We start from the raw sequence: 16,015 nt of genomic DNA on the forward strand, positions 1-16,015 counted from the left end.
TAATAAAATACTGATAATAAAAGTGAGACATCACTTACCAACTTCTGGAAGAAAAAAAAAATAGGAAATAGAAGAGTACTTAAAATGGTAACCGAGACACTACCTCCAGAAGTGATCTACCATTGCAACTCCATCTGTTGTTGCATCGCACGTGGTGCCTGGAGCCACAAGGTAGCCCTGGACTCGGTCTGCAGTGCTCCGCACGTGCAGTAACACCTAGTCTGGGCTGTGTTATGGACCTGAGGACTGGCTGCTGTATAGTTTCACTTCTCCCTGCGGATGAGAGTAACTCCACACAGGGAGTGGGACAGCTGGTGCCTTTTTAATGAACACTGGTGTTGGACGTGTGTATTTGGGTAGCTCCCTGAGGCCTGGGGGTATCTCTGTGCTTTCATCGAGGAAGCGTTTCAGGATGTAGCCTGTCAAATCTCCTTCACTGCCCGTCCCTCAGGCTCTTGCCCTCTGGTTGCATTCAGAGCAGGACTGGACCACAAATGGCTGAGATGGGGAGCGTGAACGTACTGAGGAGGCGAGGGGAAAGGAGTGAGGGGTGTAGAAGCAGAACCTGCGGGCACATTTCCTGGGAAACACTTGCAAGGGTTTTCCACTGGCCTCGTACAGCTCGATGGCTTTCCATACCTGTCACCTGGCTGCACCAAAACAGGAACACCTGAAACAAACGGAAGCTGGTGTGAATTTGTGGTGTCTTAATGAGCGCTGCTCCATAGCTAGCTGCCACGCAGCTCTTCAGGCACAGAGCTGAGAAAAGGCATCGCTCGTTGGGTTGAAGCAAAACCCTATTTCTTTGCCCTTCTCTGCCTGTAAAGCTGTCAGTGGATTGCTCAGCGCAGTCTGTAAAAGAACAACATTCTCTAATTGCAAGCAGACTCATCCTGGTAGTGCTATCTGGTAGTGAGAGCATGGCATATGTGCAGACAGCACACCTACATCTTTCCGGCCATTTTAATACTTCTGTCAGTCGACAAGCAAATCGCTTCGCCCCTCGGTTTCCCCGCGGAGAAGAAGCGTGGAGGTGTGGGACGGCGCGGCTCAAGCACCATCTGCGAGGTGCTTTGGGATCCCAGGGACAGAAGAAGGGTGGCGGTGCGTGTGTGTGCTGCCACATCATGGAATTCAGAAATGTATTTTGGGGAGTGAGGAGGGATTTGTAATAGTCTGTGTTAGATTGTTAATGGCAATTTGCTTTAATTACGCCGTGTATTTGTTTGCACCAGCTTCATGCACGGTCTTGTTCCTTTTCCATTCATTTCAGGAATCCTGTAGGGGATGGTTGATTTCCTACATTCGTACACATTTGAGAAGAATTTTAAACACTTGAAAGTATCAATAGCACTTTAGTGGTTTCATGAAACTGTCGATTTTTTTCATTGGTTTTATGAAACTGCTAGATTACAACAGATGGATTCATTTATCTAGCTATGTCTTTATATATATTTAGATGGCTCCCATCTCTGTGGGACTTGTGTGCCTCCCAAGTATTTTAAAATAGAAAAAAGCTGTTTAGTTCTCTGTCTTGCTTTCGATCTAGCCTGTAAGAGGAATAGCTTGATTAGTTTATAGGGCTTGGATTTGTTGGACTGTGTACTGGCATTCTCTGCATGTTTCTGTGTGAAGAAATGAAGCTGAGGAGGGAAGTTTTGCCTTTACTTCTGAATGCCATGGGATCTGGGTTATTTCTATCTCCGTGAGGCAAAACTAGTTCAGGAATACTGCCTGGGAAAGATTAAACTCCGTCTTGTCTTACCCCCTTTGTCAGGGGCTGCCATGTTCCAGCGGGAGCCAGCTATGGAAGAAGATTATGAAAGGCTTTGAATATCCGAACAGAAAACCAAGCCCGTACTTAGTATGAAAGCAGGGTGAGCAAAGCACCAGGCTGATCTCCATTGCTAAGCAGACATCTGCTGTGTTTTACAGCAGCTGTGCTTTATTTCAAAGCATAGGGAGTTGCAGTAATTAAGCTGCAAGACACAAATGGATGCATCAGCGTGTCCAGGCTGCGCTCCTTAGGATGAGGTGCAATCTTTTGGCCAGTCCCACCTGCAAGAGGGCATTTCTGCTGATGGCTGTTTGGGCATCCAGACGCGGTGGGGAGGCTGCAGACCCCCTGGGGCTGGGGGACAGATGCAGCCCGCTGTTGGTGGGATGTGAAGGAAACGTGTCGCACAAAACTGGGCACAGTGGTGAAGCTGTAAAGTCCAGAAGAGCAGGTCCTCAACGTGCCAGCTGGCAAAGTAGGTGTCAGCATCACTGAGTGCTTCACTTTCCCAATGTGGAAGAAGGGGGAAGGCCAGAATTTTACAGGGGATGAGTTCCAGCACCATGCTGTCAGCAGGTGGCCGCTGCAGAGACACCAGAGACCTCAGAGAAGGGAGCCCCGATCATCTCGTGTGTAAGTCTGCATCGTCTGTTGGGAGTTACTCCTGCTGTGCAGTCCAGAAGCACCTGTGCCAACTACCCACGCACCCATACGGCCCTAAACAAGGACCAGGGGGTTCAGTTGCTGCATGCACAGGGCTGCCCAGGCTAGCCTTCATTTTCTGATCTGGGTGGCGTCAAACACAGCGGCATGGGTCTCACTAAGCCTGCCGGGGCTGTGGAGACACTTTTAGGCTGAGGCCACCAGATCCTCACTACTCGTGGCATCCCTGCAAGCTGGAATCTGCTCAGCTTGTCTTGATGAAACGTCCTGCAAGTCTGCTTCGACCCGAGGAGAGGCTCCGAACTGGGAAGTTACCACTGCCCTCAGTCAGCTGGGTGCGTTTTTGGTGCCTCTCTGCTCCCAGCTCCACGGGGAGCTGCGGGGTTAGGGCCTTGGGGAGGTGGGGGCAGCCCGTGGCGGAGCCCCAATTCCCCGGTTCCACATCCACAGGATGCAGGGGCGGGGGCAGCCCGGGGCGGCCGCATCCAGGCATCCCCAAGCCGCCGCCGGGCCGCGTCCAGCCCCGGAGCATCGCGGAAGGAGGAGGGGGGCGAGGACGGGTTTCACTTCCGCCTGCTTGCAGGAACCACAAGCCCCCAGAATATATTAGAATAATACGAATAGAAAGGTCTCCCCCTCCCCAGCCCCTTTCTGTCCCCCCCTGAGCCGAGGGAGGAGGGGGAGAGAAACTAAAAGGGGCCGTGGGTGAGCAGCGCGATGCGGAGCCGCTGAGGCGCTGCGAGCCGGCCGCCAGCATCCCGCCGGCAGCCGCAGCCGGGAGGACGAGCGCGGCCTCCCCAGCGTGGAAGAGGCCGGCGAGAAGGTCTGTCCTTTGCTTTGTTACCCCCTGCGCCCCGCAGCCACAAAGGCCAGGCAGGGCACCGGCACGGGGCTGCAGGCTGGGAGGCATGGGGCAGAGCCCCCAAGCTGCTCCCCAGGCCTCCCAGCGAACTGCCAGACCCTGCCTTCAAACCGCCCGAGCCTCCCTTGCCGTGGTGCTCGGCGTGATGCTCCAGGGAGCGTCGTCGGCCTGGAAAATGTCCCCGCGGGTGTGCCCGGCAGGTGCGGGGAGCGGGGCGCAGCAGGGAGCAGGGCCGAGGGGGCTGCAGGCTCCTGGGGGCGAGCCGGCTGCCTGCACGCTGGGCCGAGCTCCTCGCCCCCTGCCAGAGGTGCCTGCAGCGACTTCCCCGGCCGAGGCTTGCAGACGAGTTGCCTTCCACAGATCAAGCGTTTTCCAGCTTTTGGCTTGCCTTCAATCTGAAGGCTCGCCCGGATGGTCTTGCCTGTCTTAGCGTGAGCCACCTCCAGACTCACGGGAGGAGAATAAGTGGGATGGGGCTTCCTTCAAAGCCAGTCACAACCTGAAGCTCCCCATGTTGCCCTGACATAGTCCATCTGCACGTCCAGCCTTCTGGGTTGGGTCTGATAACCATGCCCTAGCCTGAGGGAACACCCCAAGCTGGCTGAGCAGTTAAGAGATCAGTAAGGGTGAGCAGAATATCCAAAACTGAGATAGGCACTGCACATTTCTGCTAGAAAGTTAAATCAGGCCCCCTAGGATAGGTGCAGAGCTCCTCTTTGCCCTTGTTGCTGCCACTTCGGTGCAGCATTTGGGCTTTCTCTCCTGCCAGCTGCTGGGCACGCTGTCCAGCAGAGAGAGGAGCACTGAGACCATGGAAAAACTTTGTTACAGCAAAGTCACTAACTTTCAGAGCTCACAGGAGGGATGGCTTACTGGCTGCTGGAGCACGTGCCCTCCTTTCCCCCATTTTTTAAGAAGTACCTGCACTAACTATTGTACTCTCACTTGTAAATAGTTTTCTTCACAAAGACGAAACTTGTGGTCTGAATGTCTTTAAGGGATTCTCATTTGAGTGAGAATTGTCAGGATTATTCAAAAGCTCAGTTTAGGATAACTATTTCTTTAACCAAAGGAGTAAATGCATTGACAGCTGTGATCTCCAGTATATGTTTTAAAGCATAGAGAGGCCGACGAGCTGAACAGGTGTGGCCATTCCTATAAGTTTTAGCTTCTTAACTGGGAATCCTAAGTGTGCTGGTTCTGTTTATATTTGTCTTCATTTGCCTTCTAAAATTCGTTTGATGTCTAAGAGCACTGAGCACCTTGAATTCCAGAGTACTTTGATGCCTCCAACCTATATCCTGGTAGCTGAGCCTTCTACTTTGGAAGTCTTGCCAAAAGCCTGCTCAATTCAATATTCCTTAGATTTAATGTGTAAGGGAAGGGATTTGCTAAGTGCACTACAAGTTTGTGGAAAAGACCCTGGGCTGTCACGGCCATGGGGCTGCACGACCTCTTCCCGTGCCCTTCTCTTCGGCCCTGTCCGGCCAGCCCCAGGTGTCAGAGCTGGGGCAGTTTCGGGGCCACTCGCCTTCCTTTTGTAAGGGCCTTTTTAGAACCAGCCACAAGAGGGAAGAGAAAGTGCAAGCTGTCGATTCTGCGTAAACGTACAGAAATGAAAATACGGCACAGCATGCTCTGTTCTGACAACGGGACAGAAGAAATAAGAAGCAGGGAGGTAAAGCAGGCTGAGAGCTTTAAAAAAAAAAAAAAACAAGAAAGAAAAACAAAACAATTAGTCCATCTGTTGTCTTGCTCATTTCCTTCCATAAAGCCTGAAGGTGTGTTGCGAACAGTTTCAAAGCTCCTGTTCTGGAGCACGTGAATCAGGCTGCTGACTTGTTACGGGGGCGAGCACAGTGACTTACCTGCTTGTGGTCCCACGGGGAGAGCCTCGGCTAGCGCCTGGCTGCTGTGTGCTCTGACGGTGTGCTTGGTCGCAGATTTTGTGAGCCCATAGGGTACAGTTATCCTTTTGCTGGTGAATCTGCAGAGAAAGAGGAATCGGTTTCTTTCACTCGGCTTCCCTTTGCATAACTTCTGAGGTCCCTTCAGCTCGTGATGCCCCTAGAATTTGTCGTGGAGGCAAGGCACGACTATTGCTTCTCGGTCGGTGGAGAGGAACGCCAGCTTGAAGCCAGGTAGGTGGTGATGTGGGACTGCTGCTCTCACCTGGCTGACAGCAGTGGCAGCACGGTTAGCTCTAGCTCACTGCCTGCAGCTCCACTGTAAACTGGGTCTCGCGGAGGTACTCCAGCGGTCCGGAGTACGTCGGGAAGCGTGACCGAATCTGCCTCCCGCTGGGGACGCTGGTATCACAGGGGTTTCATCTGGCTCTCTAGCAGTTAGGATCACAACCCTGTCCCAGCTCCCCCAAGCCCCCAGCAGCAGCGGTGCTATTTGTATGGCAGTGTATAGATTTTTCTTTTAAACTGGGCTTAATCTACAGAAGCCAAGGGAATCGGAATATTTATCTGCATTAGCAGAACGGCATTAAATCCCAAATCCTCCACTGACATGAATATTTATTTGTATCTTAGCTGGCTTCAAACCGCATCGCTGGCTGATTGCCATTCCTGAGGGTTATTTTCACGGAGGTTTTGGGGTGGACGCTCACACACTGATACACCTCCAGATTTCACGTTCCCTGATATTTCTCAACAGATTGTCAGCAGTTGGCAAAACAACCCCATGAAAACAGACACTCAGCAAAGAAAGTAGGGGCCTGAAAATACCTTTAGGCATCAATAGGTATCACTTTAAATCATCAGATCGTAGCTATTCTAGTATATGTAAATACTGCAGTCTCTCACAGTGCTCTCTAAGATCAGGAAAGTGCCCTAAAAATTGCCCTCAGCCCTTCAGGCAGAATGAACTGCATTTTGAGAACCTATAGGATTTTTGCTTCCAGTTGTTCTCCCCAGTAATCTTTCTTCCAGTGCATCCTGCTCCAGAAGATGTCACTGTGATGGGGATTCAAGGACCCAGCTGTCCCCAGCCACGCAGCCCGGACACGGAGCAGAGCAGGGCATGTGTGCGGCACCTCCCTGAGCGTGCTGGGGCCACAGGGCCCGAAGCGTTCGCAGAGTGCCCCGGGGAAGGTTTCTGATCAAAAAGCTCTTGGGTGCAAGTGCTGACCTTTGTGGGTATTTTGTGGGGAGCGCTATCGTTTATCCTGGCTGAGCACCAGCATTCTGCTTCCATTCTTTGTCAGTGCACAGGGTCCGCTTGAGTCTTATAAATGTGTATTAATGTTTACTAAGGTCCTTTGGTGTGGCCCCAAATATACCCAGGAAAAATTGTAGGGTACTTTAGGATGGAAGGGACCTCTGGAGGTCAGCCAGTCCAGCCTCCTGCTCCAAGCAGGGCCAATTTGTAGCAGGTTACTCAGGACTTTGTTCATCTGATTTAAGAATATTTCCAAGAATGGAGATCCCATAGCCTCTTTGATCCCATTTTTGACCATCCTCATGAAAAATCCAATATTTAATCAGAATTTCCCATGTTTCAGCATGTCTGTTGGCTATTACCTTTGCCTGTGCACCTTTCCCAAGAGTCCCACTTTTCTAATACCTTCCTGTTAGATACAGGTATATATAGATTGATAGAGTGAGGCTAGAAGAGATGTGAAAGGGATCTTTTTATAGCAGCTGCTGGTTGCAGGCAGCCTTACAGATTTATGTATTCTAACTTTTTTTTTTTCCCTCTGCTTGTTGAGACTGGGTTTTGGAGGCAGCATTTGCAGTACAAGAGTGTATGTGGTGCAGTAAGGTCCCAGTGTGGTTTGCTCTGATGGGAAGTTGGGATGGGCACAGCTCTAGCCTTGTGACGAACCTGTCTGGTGGTGTCACAGAGCTTCCTAAGCTCTGCCTTCAGATCCGTCAGTATGGGACAGACTATGGACTGTGTGACAGGACTGGAATAACCGCTGATTTAATGTATCTCCTTCCACATGTTTTTTTTTTTTTTTTTTTTTTTTTTGTGAGGCTCTTGCAGTTTCAAGTGCTTGAAATCCATTTGTTGGCAGGTTTTGCTGTAAAGAATTCATTTTTGGAGTGGGTCCATCCCTTAGTATTTGTATGCCATAAGACAGTTCCTTCCCTGATACCACTCTGCCCAAAAGTGCCCCAAGCACTGCTCACAGACTTCAAACCTCGGGTACTGTCCGCTGGCGGCGTTTCTTGCAGGCTGGCTTGTGACCAGGAGCACCAAGCACGACAGAGGTGACGTGTTTCTGCAGGAAGGGAATGGTGTGGATCACCTGCTCTGCCCTCACGTCACCAGCGCCTCATGACCCACAGCTCTGGGACTTGTGTCAGCCAAAGCAGAACAGAGATGAAGCCATGTAGGATATAAAACCTCCTTTGTAGGTGAAGCAATGCATAATGTCTCCTCCTAAATGTAGCATTTGTGAAACCTGAAATGGAGATGTCCAGACTCAGTTTTCCCCATGCCTCTCACCTTCTGGCCACTGCTCCTTGTCTGTGATGTTGTGGGGTTGCGCAGAGTTTGTCAATGAAATCCCTTCCAATAGCCCAAGCAGGTTAACGCACTTTGACCTGCATGTGATGATGTATTAAAAACCAGTTAGCACTGATTGAATTTTCAGTAATAATTTCTGTTCTAGTCCATAATGGCTAATTCATGCAGAGGATAGCAGAGGGCAATAATCAAACAGTAAATCTTACATAATAAGGCAGAGGATCAGCTGGAAAAGCTGACCTGCTGTCTGGCAATTGGTGCGAACTGCTTTATTTTAGTGGAAGGCTAAGAACTGCCCTATTAGAGCAGGTCTGAAGGTCACCTACTGGCCTGTTGAGCCTGATAGCACCGGTCCTGGGTGGCCCAGGGGACAGCACAAAAACCCTGCTGCAGGAACGTGTGGGTCAGTCCACTTCCTCACGTTACGGCTCATTTTTGCCTTCAGAGACCAGCATGACATTTAATATGTTTGTCAAAAGTTTACCATTAGAAATTGAAGAAAGCTTCCCAGCAGCACTGACATTGAATCCTAGAATAGGCTGCCTTGGGGGGCTGCAGCATCTCCACTGCTGAAGAATTTCAAGAGTAAGAAAGCAAGTATCACGGAGAACTTTCTGTTCTCACTCACATGGTGACTCCTGCTTGCCTGCCACTCTTCCCTGCCCTTCTCCCAGCTCTTGCCACCAAAACCATCGCTTTCGTCCCACGTGTGGATGCACGTACGATGAAGGGCTGGGCTGGCAGAGCTGAGGCTGGGCACGGCACCCTTCTGTGGGGTTAAATTGAGCTGAGCAGCACTGGTGCAGGACAGTGAGCATGGGGATGTCCTGGGCAACAGCTCTCTAGGCTCCTTTGGTGGCTGTGTTTGTATGCATTTCTAACCCTTTTCCTTGATCTTGTTAGGTTCTTGGTCTGGATGACTGCCTGGCTGATGAGTTCTAGGTTTTAGTTATCTGTGGTGTACAAAGAAAATGTCTTATTTACTTCAATCTGCCCATTTCTTAGTGGAAGCTATGGTTTCGTAGCCTGGTGGAGCACGGATATGAGGGCATGCTGCAGCCAGAAAAATGTTTCGTGGTGTTATTGGCAAACACAGAGAAGTTAAATAAAGCATAGGAGAGGTTACCATGAATGTCTGCCCGGATACTGAGGTAGTTACACAAATACACTAAAATATGAGCTAGAGCCCTGGGAAAAAATATGCATAAAAACAACAATCATAATTCCATTGAACTCGGTGGGAGTTTTTGCTCTTATCTTCACTTTTGCCCCACACCTACCCTTTAATATATCTCATCAGTCTTTCCATTGCACAAGGGCCTCATCAAACTTTGATTAGTCTTCTTAAGGAAACCAGTTTATTGCTGAGAAACAATGAATCAGATCCTTCAGCTTAAACTAAAAGTCAGGAAGAGCCTAAAACCAAACAAGGCGGTAAGATAGAGGAGCTCTAGAAGCAGCCCCAAAAAGGCTGTCACTGAAACAACCTTCTGCGCACATCCGTGCTGCTCCTGTTGCAGGGGCACACAGAAGAGTTTGGTCCCTCATTGAATGCCCCTGGCCAAGGCAAACTTCTCCAGGAGATCACTGGAAGATACCCTTCGTGCTGAGATCACGGGACTGTAACCAGCTGCTGTGGATTCTGTCCCTGCCTCTCCCGTGGCCTCGCTGTGAGAGGCTGGATTGCTCAATTAACCTCGCTGCTCTTTGCCTCTTCCAGCTAGAAACTTGTTTTTATTTATCTCTTTGAGCTCTTTGTGAAAACGATGCGAACTCATCCTCTCTCTTCGCAAAGACGGCCAGAGGCAAATGACATAAAAGCTCCGTAAGTGCAGCCCATTTGGGCCTGGCAGATCTGTAGCTGCCACGTCACTGGAAGCCCTTCCTCACAGCCGGGACCGAGGCGGAATATCCTCCTCTTTCATTTTCGGCCAGGCGCTTCCAGGCAAGGGCAGAGCACATGCCCGTGACAGATGACTTGAGGTTTTGTCATGGCGTGGGGTTTCCTTTCCGCCATCCCACCCACAAGTCACGGCAGCCACGGGACAGAAGCCTTGTATTCTAGGGTTTTCCCATGGGGTCAGAGAAACTGCCCATCGTAATTTTCAGGTCATTGTTTGTATTATTGACTAATGAAGGGGAAAAATTAAGAAGTCACTTGTTTATGCCCTTTTTTAATTTTTACCTTTAATTCTTATCAAAAGCTGTGTAAGATTTTTCCTCTGTTAACAGCTAACTACATTTACCACTGATCTCCTCAGCCGTCACTGGAAGATCTTTGGCTCTGAGCCTGCACAGGAAGAATAGGGAGGAATAAGCCGAAGGGCTGTTTTTAGGGGATTTTTGCCTATTGTTTGTTTTCTTCATAATCTGTTTGGTGCTTGTTTCCATGAGAAAAGTCCAGGTAACCACAGAGTGGAGGAAATTCTAGTATCATGGGAACTGAGGGGTGAAAGATGAGAAATCTGAGGGAGAGGAGATTTGCAGGCAAGAAACTGTTTATGTTTTTACAGAACATTCAACACTTGCCTGCAGTGCTTTAGCTACAGAATATTATTTTTTTTCTTCTTTAGACCACCCCAGCTTGGCTACTTAGTAGAATCTGAGAGGAGTAAATGAGATATTAGAGATCATATAAAAATAATTCTTCTATGGACATCATCCCAGCTCTGCGGCTATAAATATACAGAACAAATGCAGCATAATATCTTTAAATACAGTGTTTTACTGGAATATTTGGGCTTGTCTTCTTCCTTTCTCTCAGTCTCACTCTGCAGTGAGTGTGAGCTCTTAGCAGTGCCAGGAGGGGTTGACGCTGTCCCTCCGGGTGTTACCACCCCTGCATCTGCTCGCCTTTGGGAACCGCTCGTGAGGAGACACCTGCAGCAGTGGGAAGCTCTTTCCCTAAAGGTAGTGTCAAGAAATGCTGCTACATTCACATTTTCTCTCCATTAAGCAATGCTGAATATTGACTTCTTTTCAGCAGGTTATGTTCCACTGGCAGGGTTGCAAGCTCTCATTTGATACTGTTTTTTAGAACTGTCATCTCCATAAATATCCAACTAGAAGGAATTTGAGTGAAAACTGAAATCCTTGAAGCTCAACAATCCTGAAAAGTAAGCCCTATGCAGATTTACTTGAGATTACATAGGGAGCCAGTTTTCAGTCCCTCTCCCCAGTGTTTTTTCATATTTCATCTGTCAGCCACGAAGTCCCCAGCTTTTGTCAGTCCTCATCCAAGGAAGGACACTCAGAATTCAGTGGAGTCCAGTGATCTCGTGACCCAAAGCAACCTCCAGTTTATGCAGATGCTTTCCCCAACCCCAAAATGTTACTAGAGAACTCATCATTTTCAAGCAGTTCATTTAGCGAGTATTCTGCTGAGCAAGATACAGAAATAGTTATGTGTTTTCACTGCCCAGATAGGGCTTCTTGAATTTTCCAGTCACGCTCAAGAGCTATTGGTATTTATTCAAGTAAGATGATGAGATGACTTATTTTCAGTTGGCAATTAGTGCATTGGCTTTAGGGAATGAAAACTGTGTTACATGAGAAACAAGAACAGCAACATCAACAAAGGATTTTCGTCTGTTCCTGCTGCCAGTTTGTGTTGTGTGTAAATCCGTAATTCTCAGCTGCCTCACCATCACCCATGTCTGGAATCCGGGGTGTGCCTGTGGTGTGGAGTGACTTGTCTTTGCTAGCTCCTTGTCAGGGACAGGCTTGTTTCAGAGAACAGCCTGGGAAACGAAGGGCTTGTTGAGCCTGCCGGCATCCATTCTAGTGACTCCGCAGCACTGTGGTCCTAGATTTTTGCTCTTTTAACTAGGAATTAAGTCAACCATCTCTTTGAAACCCAACATATTTTTTATACCAGTCTTCACTTCTGAACTTCCCACTGAGGGGTTCTCAAGGGTGACCCAAGCAAGTGAAGCCAAGGCTGCAGTTTTTCAGAGTCAGTGCAGTGGTGAGTGCAGCTGTGGGGGCCCCAGCCCTGGAGGTGCTCAAGGCCAGGATGGACGAGGCCCTGGGCAACCTGATCTAGTGAGGGGTGTCCCTCCCGTGGCAGGGGTGGAACCTGATGGGCTTTAAGGTCCCTTCCAACCCGAGCCGTTCTGTGATTCTGTGATAAGGAAGAGGTATGTGGGCACATGGCTTCAGTGTGGATTGGTTCAGCTCCTCTTCCTAATCCCTTGTTTTTTTGAGTGGAAATAGCACCCTTCCCCTTTTTTTCTTCTCATTTCTTGGACAGAGAAAGAAGAAGCGAGCTCTGCCCTTCTGTGCCTTTTCTTGCAGAGCGCTTGTGAGGTAGTAGGCAATCTCTCAATTAATGCACTTCCTTTTTTTTGATAAACTGACTTCTTCTTGTAGGTTTTCCTGGATTAGATTTGACTGATGTGTGTGATGAGTGGAGTTCAAACATTCTCTTGATGGTTAATAACCAGCCAGGAAAGGAAACTCATGTAGCATCCCTGTCCAAGGGGCACCAAGTGCGAACTGCAAAGGACTGCAAAATCGTATCTTCAGAAATCAGAAATTAATTATTAATTAATTCATTCAGAAATCTGAATGAACTCAGCCAAGAAGACATCTAAACACACAACGCTTTCTTCATTATTAATAGTGAGATACTAAGCACACATTCTGTGGTGCATGTTGTTCAAAGTGGAACCTAACTATGTTTACTAGAAAGGCAAAATATCTCACGAGAGGGTGCGTATGATATCCTAAGTATCGGTTTGAACTTCTGTCTGGAGAGTCCAGGCCTTTTCTGCTTTTTACTTAACTCTGAAGCACAAATTAGGACTGGGGTGAAGCCTCTTGTGTGATCAGGAGAGTCTCAGGTTTTCTTTTTTTTTTTTGTGTGTGTTTTTTTTTTAATCCAGGTAAGCACACGGAATTCACGTGTTTTTTAAAGAATCTAAGGCACAGCTTCCAAATTTGTATTTGGAGTGTGTTCTCATCCTCTATTTTAGTCACCTTGGATCTCCAAATGCTGCCATTTGTGCTTGCAAGCAATTACAGCTGCAGTTGATTGCACATAAAATTAGAGGCAATTTAAGGAAAAAAAAAATAATCTAATTTCATGAACTCTAAGTCATTTGTCCAGAAGCGTTTTCGTGCATTGGATCAAGTACTGCTCGCTTCCTTTTGTAGCGTCCGAAGTTTGAATCAGGTGCTTACAGAGCGCGACTTGTTACAAAGAAGGTGCATTTCTTTATTGCGTGACTTGCTTGTGAAATGCATTTTATATAACGAGGCACTGATTACCTACATTAAAAACCAAAACAATGCTGTTGTCTCATTTGGTAAGAAGCAGAGATTGTGTGGACAACTGAAAGCTTGCTTAAAGGCAATCTGTGACCCACTCCATGCTATTCTCATGCTAATGTGAGAATGGGTATCCTGGGCACCATCTGCTGTCCCTGAAGTCCCGGCCTTGGGCATTCAAAATTGCTTTGCTTTATTAATGCTAGGCCATCCAGAACAGCCGCGGTGCATTTATTAGAGTCTATGAAATCAGAAGTTGCAATTGTAAGCATACAGAGATAATTGTCACTTTTAATAATACACTCAAACGTGATAGCTACCAATTTTTCCAACCTCTTAGACAAAGATGCCATCTTTCAAGCTGCAGTTAGCTTCAGCAAACCCAACAAAGGCCTCTCTGGCTTTTCAGGGAGATGGGTTTTGCTTCCTAGGAAGGTCATTTTGTTACACGCGGGATGGATTTATTGGCTGGCTCTGCATTTTAACTTCCGTAAATACCCCCTAGAGAAATAGAGGAATATCCTGATATAAATCACAATTAATAAATAGGACATACGATGTGATCATTTTTAGAAAAGCCAAGGGGATGGGGTATCAAATATCCTCAACTAGTCTAATTAAACCAGTTGAGGTTTAAAGGATACAAAGCATCAGTTTTACCTAAGCTTATTGGCAGCACAAATGTCTGCAGTCTCAGTTGCATCTTAATAAAGTCTCCTCTAATGATGATTCTGTTTGTGCTTATTAGCTGTATAGTTCTCCTGGTGTCTGTGGCTCTAATTAGACAGCAATTCCTTCTGTTCAAGCACCTGAGTACGTAGATTGCTCATTATAAGTACCTGTGAGAGAGCAGCCAGGATGGTTTGATGGGTAGCCAGCGAGCTAGATCCACCTGACCTGCTGCCTTGGGCATGCGGCCACGGAAGAGGCAGAGCACGGGAAGCTGTGTGAGCCTGCTTCACCCTTGTCAGTGGTGTGGGACAGGTCCTCAGCTGATGGCCAGCCTCCAGCTGAAAGTCTCCTCCTGGCTCCCAGTTCACAGGTGGTAAAGTGACTTGAGGTTGGCCCCGTGCTGGGGTCCCCGGGCTTGAAGGCACCAGGGCTGTGCTCAGCCCAGCCCCAGACCGATCACGGGGGGAGTGAGAGGGGAGGGAAGGTGCTACAGGAGTGTGAGGAGACAGCAGGGCAGTGGCGCAGCAGCGTGACAGGTGTTGTTGACAAGCTTTTTGTGGGGTCCAGCTGAAAGAGTGTTTTGTGGCAGAATGGGAAAGAAGCGGATTGCCGGAGGCTGTTGGGTGACCCGGTGGGAGCGTGATTTGGGGTTTGTGAGCCTGAGGCTCCTGACCTCTACATTTCAATGTGATCTGTGTGCGGAATTTATTTATGGTGATCTCTGAGGGAAAAAATGACCAACAAACCAACCATCTCCTGTTCCTGCCTAAATAAGCAACGTACAGCCAACAGGGAGAACAACTTCCAATAGCTGTCTTTATCCCCTCCCTTGCCTCCAGAGCTTTCAGTTTTTTCTTTCAGTGCCGAGTGAAGGAGCTGAGGACTCCAGGGCCAGGGAAAATGAGAGGTAATTACACTGTGGAAGGGACTTGTTGCACAATGCTATGCCATTCCCATCCCTGTCTCAAATACTTCAGAGTACAGCAGAGCTAGTGCAGACATTCAGTACTGCCCTCTGCTTATTCTTGGAGCGTTGGAGGTACGGAGCTGGCCCTCTTCTCCTTCAGTGAAGGCAAAGATGAGAGGCTTCTCCTCTCTGGGCCCAGTGTTCAGGCAGGCTGTGCCAACGTCAGGTAACATCCAGCAGAGTTGGAGCTAACATTACATGTACACTTTAGCAAAGAGAAAAATATGTATGCACTCATTAAAGTTTTGGATGAATCTATACTTAAAAAATATATCTAAAAAATAGCTGGTTGTGCTTTGGTCTCCTTACTGTACAAATCAGAAGGAAGTCCCTGAGACATGCATAGAGGAGAAAATACTTGTATCTGGAGGTCTAAGCTGAACAGCAGGATATGAAAGATTGTTTTAGAGATGACTGTAGGTAATATTCGCCCTTTGATCCCTCTTCCTTACTTGTTGGGGTTACTTACATGTGGAAAAGAGTCCTCGTTCAAGCAGCCCTGTCAGTGGAGTGCTAGTATAAGTCGGGGGAAGACAAACTAAGGAGGGGGAAGCAGACAAGATTTTCTTTGGCTCTTCTAAACTGAGGAGTTGAACTTGTCTTCTATATTCAAATCTCGGTACAAGCTTACATTACTCTTCAGTTTCTCAGTGACCGAGAAGGCTCAGCTTCTTGTAAAGCAGGGCACTTCCCGGCTGGGGCTGTGTTGTCAGCCTGCTTGTAGGGATTGCCGCTCGTCTGCGCTGCTGCCAGCAGCGGAGCTGGAGTTGTTCAGTGTGTGGGTGCACCTGCTTGTGAATGTGGTCGTACAGAGGCATCTGCAGAGAAAATGCAGGCACTGAACCAGTTATTACAGGTTGAAGGTCACTCATCTGTTAGGGCTGCTTCACCTCACATCAGGGACTAATACGTGAACCCGTCACATCTCAGCTCGGTACGAGAATGGCCAGGTTTGCACGTACTGATTGGAAAAATGTTTAAATGTGGATGATGCTTCAGAATGGTTCCGCTGTGTTAAAAGGCTGAAATAGGTTTTTGTCTCCCTGTAGAAGGCACTGAAACCTCAAAGTGTCCTGAAGTAAAATTGTTGTTGTCTTACCAGATCTTGGATTGACAGAACTGGAGAATAGCCTGGGCTGGAAGGGGACCCCTGAGGATCATTGAGCCTTGGAGGCACTACCTCTAGCTCACACAGCTGGGACTGAAGAGTATCTGCAGGGGTGCTTCTATCAGTGTACGGCAGAGAGAGCTTAGGGAAATGCCTGTTCTCACCTGGCATGCATGTCTTTTGCAGGGCTTGACCAAAAAATCTGCTCTGCCT

The 16,015-nt window shown here is 48.2% G+C and overlaps 1 protein-coding gene across 2 annotated transcripts in view; it reads left to right on the plus strand.

The window, feature by feature from the left end:
* The window catches only part of PAK3 (p21 (RAC1) activated kinase 3), a 180,396-nt gene that overhangs the window by 51,569 nt on the left and 112,812 nt on the right, over positions 1–16,015 (plus strand). Inside the window, exon 1 of one of the 2 annotated variants that reach the window (XM_083797397.1) lies at positions 2,827–3,263. The exons of the other annotated variant lie outside the window; for it this stretch is intronic. The gene's annotated coding sequence lies outside the window, so the exon portion shown is untranslated. Of the gene's footprint in view, positions 1–2,826; positions 3,264–16,015 lie in introns of those variants that run through there. 2 annotated transcript variants of the gene reach the window in all.

The sequence above is a fragment of the Anser anser genome (genome assembly GCF_964211835.1).
Source record: "Anser anser genome assembly, chromosome: 13".
Taxonomy (NCBI): Eukaryota; Metazoa; Chordata; class Aves; order Anseriformes; family Anatidae; genus Anser; species Anser anser.